The sequence below is a fragment of the Gopherus evgoodei genome, chromosome 14 (assembly GCF_007399415.2).
Source record: "Gopherus evgoodei ecotype Sinaloan lineage chromosome 14, rGopEvg1_v1.p, whole genome shotgun sequence".
Classification (NCBI taxonomy): Eukaryota; Metazoa; Chordata; order Testudines; family Testudinidae; genus Gopherus; species Gopherus evgoodei.
In genome coordinates, this window is record NC_044335.1 from 5,194,713 (window position 1) to 5,204,585 (window position 9,873).

Genomic DNA, 9,873 nt, shown 5'->3' on the forward strand with positions numbered 1-9,873 from the left:
CCTCATCTCCAGAGCACATTGCTCTCCGGGCTTGGAGCTGGCCTCTTGGTGGAGCAAGCCATGTGACCCCGGCAGAGACAGCCCTGCGGCACGGTACGGGCAAGGCAGTTCTGGAGAGCCTCCTTGCCATCCCCGCGTGGCAGCTCTCGCCAGGGAGCGGGGACAGTATAGGAAGTGCTCAATGAGACAGCCCTGTGTGAGAGTTCGGGAGCCCCTGCCTTCCCACAGCAGCCTTTATCGAGGCCCCATTTCAGATCGGCGCTTTCCACGGGCCAAACGGGAAGTGTATTAACACCGGACTTCTCAGGGTCAAGGATGCAGAGCAGGTCAAGAGGAGAAAGGCTGTGGGAGGCCGGGGGGGGGGACGCAAATAGCAAAATGACTTACTTTGATTTCCTATGCTTCATGTAGGCAAATAGAGTGACACAGCCAGACCCCAACCCAGAGAGCCAGATTCTCTGCTGGCGTCAACAGGTGTCACTTCGTTGGCATCGGCGGAGCGACGCTGTTTTAAGCCGGCTGAGGATCAGCTCCACAGTCCCCAAAGAACGCCTCCTTTAGAGTCAAAGGCGGGTACTTAGCACTTCTTCCTCATTAGGCTGTTGCTATTTTGAGTAGCAGCCAAAATAATTAACACAGTGAAAGGGAAGAGAGCTAAGAAGCAGCCCCAGTGTCTCAGAAAAGCATCTGTAGAACTGGCGGGCCAAATGCAGCACTGGCATAAGCCCGGCGCCTAGGCCAAGGGAGTTTATAATCTCATCCCTAGCCTCACCTCAATGCAGCAAGGACAGGCTTTAGGGAGCTCTTCTGATCACAAGGGGTTGCTTGGACTATAAATCCTCCAGCCACAGCCAAATCAGGCGGTCCTCACTCACGCAGAACTCTCACCAGTGTTAATGCGAGCCGTGATAGGGCAAACGCTGCATTTATTTCCCTTTTGGAACTGAACAGAAAACGATCAACTTCCTATTGCTATCCTATTGAATTAATGGAGAATTATCATAGAAACATAGAAGATCAGGGTTGGAAGGGACCTCAGGGGGGTCATTTAGTCCAACCCCTGCTCAAAGCAGGACCAACATCAAACCCAGCCAGGGCTTTGTCAAGCCGGGCCTTGAAAACCTCTAAGGAAGAAGATTCCAACACTTCCCTAGGTAACCCATTCCAGTGCTTCACCACCTTCCTAGTGAAAAAGTTTTTCCTAATATCCAGCCTAAAGCTCCCCCACTGCAACTTGAGACCATTGCTCCTTGTTCTGTCATCTGGTACCACTGAGAACAGCCAAGATCCATCCTCAATTATATCCCTACTCGTCAACCAAATCTACAGAAAGATGCCACTCTCCATTAACTGCAGAGTCATTTTTATGGAATTTTGTGAAATTTCTATAGAACCTTATTGAGTTCTGTTGAAGAGCCTGTTAAATTCTGCAGAGTCTTTCACAAGTGTTGGTGCACTGAGAGTTTGGACTCTCTTACAACAGCGAGATGATCCCAGACGATGATCCCAGCCCAGGCTGCAGAATTCAAGTCTGAATTTGAGTCCAAGCTTTCCCAGAGTTGCAGGGGTGCTTATATCGAGAGTTTTGGCTGGATGGCCTTTAGGTCTATAGCCAAAACGCCACAAAGGTCAGGGTGTCTGAGCCAGAGATTTGATCCATTATATTGATACCAAACTGGTTCCTCAGGTGATGTAAGGCTGAGGAGAATCAGACCCTGTGTTTGGAATCAGCAGTGCAGTGCAGTGTTTAGTTACATCAGCGCAGCACAGTATCCGGATCTGTGTAGCAGATAGACATATCCCCCATCTCAAATAGAAAAGAGAATTTTGCAGTTAACCACCCACCCTTAATAATGGCCTGAATCCAACCCCCATATTCCCAAATTCTAGGTGAGTTCAGATGCCGATCAGACTAGCTTTGTGGCTCATGCCCATCTGTTAGCTAATCTGAGAGACACATTTCAGAGATTGCCCATGCGCTGAGAGTGGCATAGATTTCCTTTCTGATTCAGATCTGTGTGGCATTGGCCCCCTGGAGGTTGGCTTTAAGTTCTGGGCTCAAACAAATCCAAAAGCTCAGAGAAACTCCCCTGACTCTGCCCATTTTCACCTGGCCCACCTGCCAAGCTGGAATTCATCTGAGGTTCACAACTTTCCAACAAATCTGAGTCAAGCTCCGGCCTTGGCACGAGACCAGCTGTTTCAGGTTTTGCGGTGAACAATTTTCATGGCTCCACTGCTCCCCCTTCACAAGGGGCAGATGAAAAGCCGGGATCCATGTGGATACAGATGTCAAAAGGTAGCTGTCAGCATGCAGTGCTTAGCCAAAGTCCCCAAACTCTGCTCTAGGGGTAGAAGCAACCTGGCTCTGTTTTTAGCACATTCTCGGGCTGGTTTTGCAAGAGGTAAGGGAAAGTTCATGGATCTGTTGACAGATCAGCCCAAGTGGGAATCTCTCTGGGAATTCCTGCTGCAGCAGGTTGGCTCCTATGGAGGTGGAGTTTCCTCCAGTTCTCCACCCAGGCTTGAGGAGAATATGCTGGCGACCAACTCTGGACTCCGGAGGCTGGGCTGAGCGACGCCACCGCTGAGCGGAGGTCATCCAAAAAACCCAGCAAACTCTGAAAGGAAGCTTGTGGGTGGAAGGGACTGTGTACTGGGTGAGATCAGAAATCCAGGCTCAGGATCTGATCTAAATCCCTGTTTCTGCTAGGGAGAGATGGGGGATGAAGGTTTTCAGCCCACACCAGGCTAGATGCAGCCACTGAAAGGATCGCAGGGGTAGAGTGTGTCATTGTTTGACCTGGGTGATGCCCCTCCTGGATCCCTCCCCCATTGGGCACTGGAGGTGAGGAGGAAGGTGCTGGAGCCACCACTACTGGCCAGCATCATGGTGCACCTGTGTATGGAGGCAGTGGGGAAGTGGATTACAGTGTGTGCGTCAGTCGAGACTTGCTGAAGCTTGGAAGGTAGCTCCGTGTAGGGAACGAAGTGGGGTAATGGTGCTCCACAACAGCGCCGAGTGACTGAGCTCTCTGGAATCTGAGACATGCCACAGTCCATACTTGTGGTTATGAATCACGTTTGAATTCAGATGATACAAACCATATTTCCAGTGTCAACAGAGCCTCTTGTGTGCTCCTCTAAAGCAGAGTCCTGGGGTATCCCAATTTCCCCACCCATGGGCAGGAACTCCCCCTTTTCAGGGTCTTCTGCCTGGAGGGACTCCATCCCACTGGGTTCTGCTTGCTTTGAGACGTCTTCTCCTCCCTTTCAGAGACAGTCTCCCTCTGCAGTGACCTTCCCCCTTTCAAGCCCAGATGCTGTGAAATCTCCAAACTCTGGTCTGGACAGAGCCCTGATTTGTAAAGACAGGTCTGAGCCATGATGTCCCAAGGTGGATCTACATTTCCACAGAGATGAGAGTATTTGGAGAGAGGTTTTTGGGTTTGGCCCATCTCTGCTCATCTATGGACTTTCAAGGTTGTCCCTTTAGTAACAGTATATTTATTACTAAATGATCCGAAAGTGATGATCATTGACTTCAGTGGGAGCTGCAGGTTCCCAGCAATTCTGAATAACAGATTTAGATGCCTAAATATGAATGTTCGCAGCTAACTTGAAACACCCAAGTCCAAAGCTGTTGGCCTGACTTCCTTCAAAGCCCCAGCATTCAGGGTCACGGTGAAGTTAGAACTTACTAGTTCCTGACTTGGGGTCCAGAGCTCACAGTAGCAGACTATATCAGCAACTCTCTGCAGGTTTTACTTTAACTCCCACTGAAGCACCGCCACCTCTGGGGCAGAAGGCAGCAGTAGTAGTCTAATAGCACACAATGGCCCTATGCCACCCTCAAGGAGAGAAATGCAGCTGGCCCTATTTAACTTCAGAAACAATGTAAAGCTCTCCTCCTCCAGCTGAAGAAAGCAACATTTCCAAAATAAGACCCATAAATAGGAGCTTTACGTGTATTGAGTAGGACCAACTTACTAGTGAATACGCATCCAGACATAGTCTTTCTATGGCTCAAGAGTCCCATCTAGAGGAATTTCGGAGACAATAACATACACTCACGTAGCAGCAGACCCTAGAGTGGAAGGCCCAAGACGGCTGGTCGGGAATTTTTTGACAGTGTTTTTTCATTGGAAAATGTCCGTTTGTAGATACAGAAACTTTTCATGGGACCGGATCAGTTTTGAAAAACCTTTGGTGGGGAAATGGTTTCTCAAGTCCAGGACAGAGTTCTGGGCAAAATCAGAAAGAAGGAAAGAGAGCCTGTCCCAGCCACATTCTTTTCGCAAAAACCTTTGAAAGATCTCAGTTTCGTCCCGAAGCAGAGCAGGAATAATATTCAAAATCTCGAAAATCTTCGTGAGACAGGAAAGTGTTTCCTGCCCAGCTTTGCACAAGGGTCAACTGTGGGTTTACCTTAAGCTGGCCTTTCCATTAACTAATTCTGGGAGGGACATTTGATTCATTATTCTACAGGAAAAAGTCCTGCCCATCAGATTGCCTTGACTGTTAGAGGTTCAGGTGCTTCCGTGCTCGGTATTTGAAAAACAAACGTTGCTGCATGCATAGAGAATTTACATTATATGGATGGCCTTAACACTCCAACCTAACACATTACTGTACATAGAGACACCTTGCTTTCAGACATCTTGAGACTGATTTTCAAAGCAGCAGAAGATTAGAGCCATAGGAAAAAATAGGCTGGTGCAATTAATGCATATGCAAAAAGCCAGTTAGTAGCCTACCACACTTTTTGCATCCACAAACCCCTCATTTGTCTTTGCAGATGTCATAAATACTGGTTCAAACTAGGTGTGCAATAGTGCACACATTGCGGCATGCATCTGACGGTACAAAAATGAACCCTAGACTGTTTTGTTGCTTTATCAGTTTACCCCAAATTCTTTTTATTATTTTTAAAAAAGCAAGCAGATACTTTTTTTTAACGGACCAGATTTTTCACTAAATTAGTTGCACAAAAGATACATGCAAAATGTGTGTGCACTCATATGCCTAACTGACGTGTGTATTTATTGCAGTTGTGTGAAAACTGGGAGACTGCTCCTGCAAAAGGCCCATGAAGGACATTTGAGGGTGCAAACATCCAATTTGTGTGCACAGTTACAGTAACTGCTTGCAAACCAGGCATGCAATTGCTCTGCAGGTAAACAGGCTCTGTCAATGAAGCCCTGTATGTTTGAAACTAAATTTATTGTTTGTCTGGGGAAAAAAACGAATGAAGAGATCCAAAGGAAATGAATATCTGTGTGACCATGTGAGAAAGAAGCAATCTGCTTCAGCCACATGTCTGGGATCCTTCCTCCAGGACAACCCCTGTTTCCGAGAGAGCATTTTTAACTTGACCTGCATCCATTTCACTAACCCTTGCAAAGAAGAAAGGAAAGAGAACATAGCCAAGGTAAGGAAAATCTATATGCCCAGAAATAGCAAGTAAAGGGTTCAGATATTGTCTATGACATGAAGACAAGAATAGATGAGGCCAAATTCTGGAGTCATTAGTCAGGTTTTATTTCGTCAAAGCTCCGCGCCATGGACTTTTCTTTGCCATTTTGGGTTAGCAGAAGCCATTGGCATCAGCTTTTTGTATTTTTATAGTTCAGAAGACCCCTGTGGTCTGATAAGCAGTGGCAGCATTTGTTGTTATTCTTATAAATGATGTCATGAATAAATCAAGCTTCCTGTGGCTCTGTTCACCTCCATAGGAACATTTTTGGGGCAAGAAATCTTGTTTTCCTTGAAAAACCACCTCGCCAGAATGGCTTCAGTTTTTGGTAAAGGCAGCGCAGTCATACTGCCAGCCTGCTAGGCAGAAAGGAGAGGTTTTAGAGACGCTCCAGGTGTAGAATATCAATGAGAAGCTGCGGCAGCACTTTGTTACTGTGCAATATTACATGCATGCTGACATCTGGAATATTTTCTGTTGATCTGTTGCTCAGAAACACGGCGGTATCCTCCATACCACATCAAAGAGCTGTCACCCTGCTCCGTCGTTACATGGATGGCAGGACAAGGGTTGGGAATGACGGCAAGGCTATCTGTGTTAACCACCTGAACACTGCTAAACACGCCACTTAGAACACAAGCACCACTGCACATACACGGCTACACGTAGTGGATAGACCTTAATGCTTCATTACCTTCAGTGGACTATGATGGATCCTGGTAGCACTATAAAGGGAGTGAGTGAAGCAGCAGCCCTGGGGTCAGCCTACCTATAAAAACAACAGCAGCAGCTCCTGCTGCCTCACTAGCACCATCAGCTGATTGTGCCATATCGATTTCTATAGAGCAGCTTGGCTAAGGCCACGTCTACACTACAGCATAAAATCGAAATTATTAAAACAGGTTTTATAAAACTGGTATTATAAAATCGATTTTATGCATCCACACTAGGGCACATTAATTCGGTGGTGTGCGTCCATGGTCCTAGGCTACCATCGATTTCCGGAGCGGTGCACTCTGGGTAGCTCAGTAAAAGAATGAGACCAATAAGTTCGATTTCCGTCCACACTAACCCTAAATCGATATAGTAATATCGATTTTAGGGTTACTCCTCTCGTTGGGGAGGAATACAGAAATCGATTTTAAGAGCCCTTAAAATCAATTTAAAGTGCCTTGTAGTGTGGACAGGTACAGCGGTAAATCGATTTAACGCTGTTTAAATCGATTTAACGCTGTAGTGTGGACCAGGCCTTAGTGATGACTAGGGTGTAACATTCAGGAGTAGCTAAAAGGGGGGAGGGAATCAGAGATGGTATTTTTCTGTTGGAAGACGAGTATTGATTGTTGTCAGTTTCAGATGAGGGTTGTTACTCTTTCCTTGTGCAGGCAGAATCCCTGATCCGTTAGCGGTCAGGATGGGAAGGCTGGATTGGAGGCATAGTCCCACCGTTGGATGACATGCCCCCGTCTCTCCCAGTAGGAGGAGGCAGCATCAGATGAACAGACAAAATCAAATCTACGACCAGGCTGTTGAAATTCAAGAAACTCCATGGCATGAGATTCTCTAAGTGTGACACCCATAACTTGGAGCACAAAGAGGAAAGAAGGGACACCAAACAAAGCCAAAACCCCTCCACGGAAATCCCTTTTGGTTTACACTGGGTCTCCTGCTTCTTAATCCATGGAAAATGACCAGGCTGTTCACAGCCACCCTGCCAACTTTTCTAGTAGCTTTTCTAACCCAAACAATCTTTGCTCAACAACAAGAAAACCTTGAGCAGTCTCAAAGCATATCAGCACAAATCCCGTTTTTTAAACAAAGCTCCATCAAGCTCCCAGCATGAACCGTGGTTACTAACATGGCTTTGATTAAACGATTTTCAGCTTTTTTCCCAAAGTTCTAGGCTTCCTAGTTCATAAATCTGCTACAGTCACTCTCCTGGAGGCAGGCCAGGTTGGTTGGTCCATTGCCACAACACCCCCTCCTGTTTCAGAGTAGCAGCCGTGTTAGTCTGTATCAGTAAAAAAAACGAGGAGTCCTTGTGGCATCTTAGAGTCCAACACATCTATTTGAGCATAAGCTTTCGTGAGCTAAAACCCACTTCATCGATGCATGCTCCCTCCTGTGGCCCTGCTGACCTATGGAGGAAGGACACAGTATAGGAGCTAACCAGACTCCTTTTCTTACTCAGCCTGCTGGTTCCTTTGTCCCACCTAAGCTCTGCGCACCATCCATCACACACTTTAAAAGGCCATTTCTAGCATGCGCTTGTTGTATGGTGTTTCTGCGCCAATGCTTGATTGCCTGAGGCCTTGTCTATACTAAAGTCGCACAGGCTTACCTAAAATTGTTTTGTTTCTAAATCAATTTAGTTAAAATGGTGCAAAACTCAGCATGGTCACTCTTACACCGATTAAGGCCTAGAGAATAGTAAATGTCCAAATTAAGCGTAATCAACATAAACTAGGATTAAATCAAATTAAGACCATCCACACTGATGGGTTTTACAGCAGTTTTACTAAAGCAATTTAAAAACACACTTTTAATTAAATCAGGGCAATTCTGAATATAAGCAAGGCCTGAGAAGTGCCCCTGTCTACACTCAGGATATAGAGGATCACAGACCTAATATGAGTCAACAATCTATGTAATATGGTTGCAAAAAAAAAAAAAAAGAAGCAGCAGCAGCAGCAAACATCATTATGGGATGTATTAGCAGAAGTGCTGTAAGCAAACATGAGAAGTAATTCTTCCATTCTACTCAGCACTGATGAGGCCTCAAGTGGAGTACAGTGTCCAGTTCTAGGCACCACATGTTGCAAAAGATGTGGACAAACTGGAGAAAACCCAGAGGAAAGCAATAAAAATGATTAAAGGTCTAGAAAACATGACCTATGGGGAAAGATTGGAAAAATTGGGTTTGTTTAGTCCGGAGCAGAGAGGACTAAGGGGCGACATGATAAGAGTTTTCAAAGATGTAAAAGGTTATAAAGAGGAGAGTGGTAGACTGTTCTCCTTATTCACTGAGGGCAGGACAAGAAGTAATGGGCTTAAATTGCAGCAAGGGGGATTTAGGTTGGACGCTAGAAAAAACTTGCTAAATTAAGCACTGGAGGCTGTGGAATCTGTCATTGGACGTTTTTAAGAACAAGTTAGACAAACACCTGTCAGGGATAATACTTTATCCTGCCTCAGTACAGGAGACTGGACTAGATGACCTATCAAGGTCCCTTCCAGTCCTAAATTTCTGTGATTCTATGTGTGCACATGCTCTACACAATTCTTGACTCAGCACTACATGAGCTGCCCAAAGGACAGCTGAGCAGTTCTCCATCTCCTAGAAGTTGATCCCATATCCCTCTCTAGCCTGCTGGAATATGGGAGAAGAACTCATTATCTCCCTTCCCAGCCCAAGTGCGGGAAGGAACTCCAAGACAACCCATACCAGTGATACAGTGAGACTTAAGCCTGATAACACGATGCAAGTAGTACAAAAAACTCCCTGACAATGGGCACAGCCCTGTAAGGTGTTAAGCACCCTCAACTCCCATTGAAATCAGTGCTTAGCATCATGCAGAATTGAGCCCAGAAGTTCTATCAGGCTGTGGAATAGTCTCCCAGAGGGAATGATGAAAACAACTCTCTCAGACCTCTCCATAAACTGGGCACTGGGCTCTCCTCACTGTGGGGTCAGCAGAACCTCAGGGCACTGGGCTAGAATTGTGTTGCAGCCCTCGTTGTGTATTTGTTCTACACCAGTCAATGAAAAGACCCAGCACCTTCCAAGATGGGGAGGTCTGACTCCTCCCCAGCACCAGTGAGAGCCAGGCAGCCTGTAACAGCAGTGCTTTCCCAGACCATGTCTACACTGCAAAATGAGGTTAATCTCATTTACACCGGCATACAGCTACTGCAGTTATTAAATCGCTTGTGTGGGTGCACAGTTGGCTCTATATGTCGGCATCCTCATCAGGAGAGCGCTTGTATGGATTGTCCTGTGAGTGTGGGGCATTGTGGGATGGCACCTGGAGGCCAGTAATGGTTGACATAAGCAATGCAGTGCCTACTCTGACACTGCATGGCTTGGGACGCTGCGCCAATTGGGAAGATGGTGGTACTAAATCAGCGCAGAGAGGCACTCAACGTCCACAGCAGACAAATTTAAGGGAAGTAAGACATGCCGACAGCTAGGTCGCCACAAGGCAGCTTACGGGGACCTAAGCCTGTCGTATAGACCGGGCCTCAGGCTCAGTTTACAGCCTTCCCTTTATTTTCCCTTCTCTTGTCTTGTCCTTCCTTTTTCACTCCCTCCTCAAGGCCACTTGATTTTCTCTCTTGATCCTTCTCCCCCATTCTCTCGTTTGTTCTCTCCCTTTCTCCATTATCCCTTCCTCTCT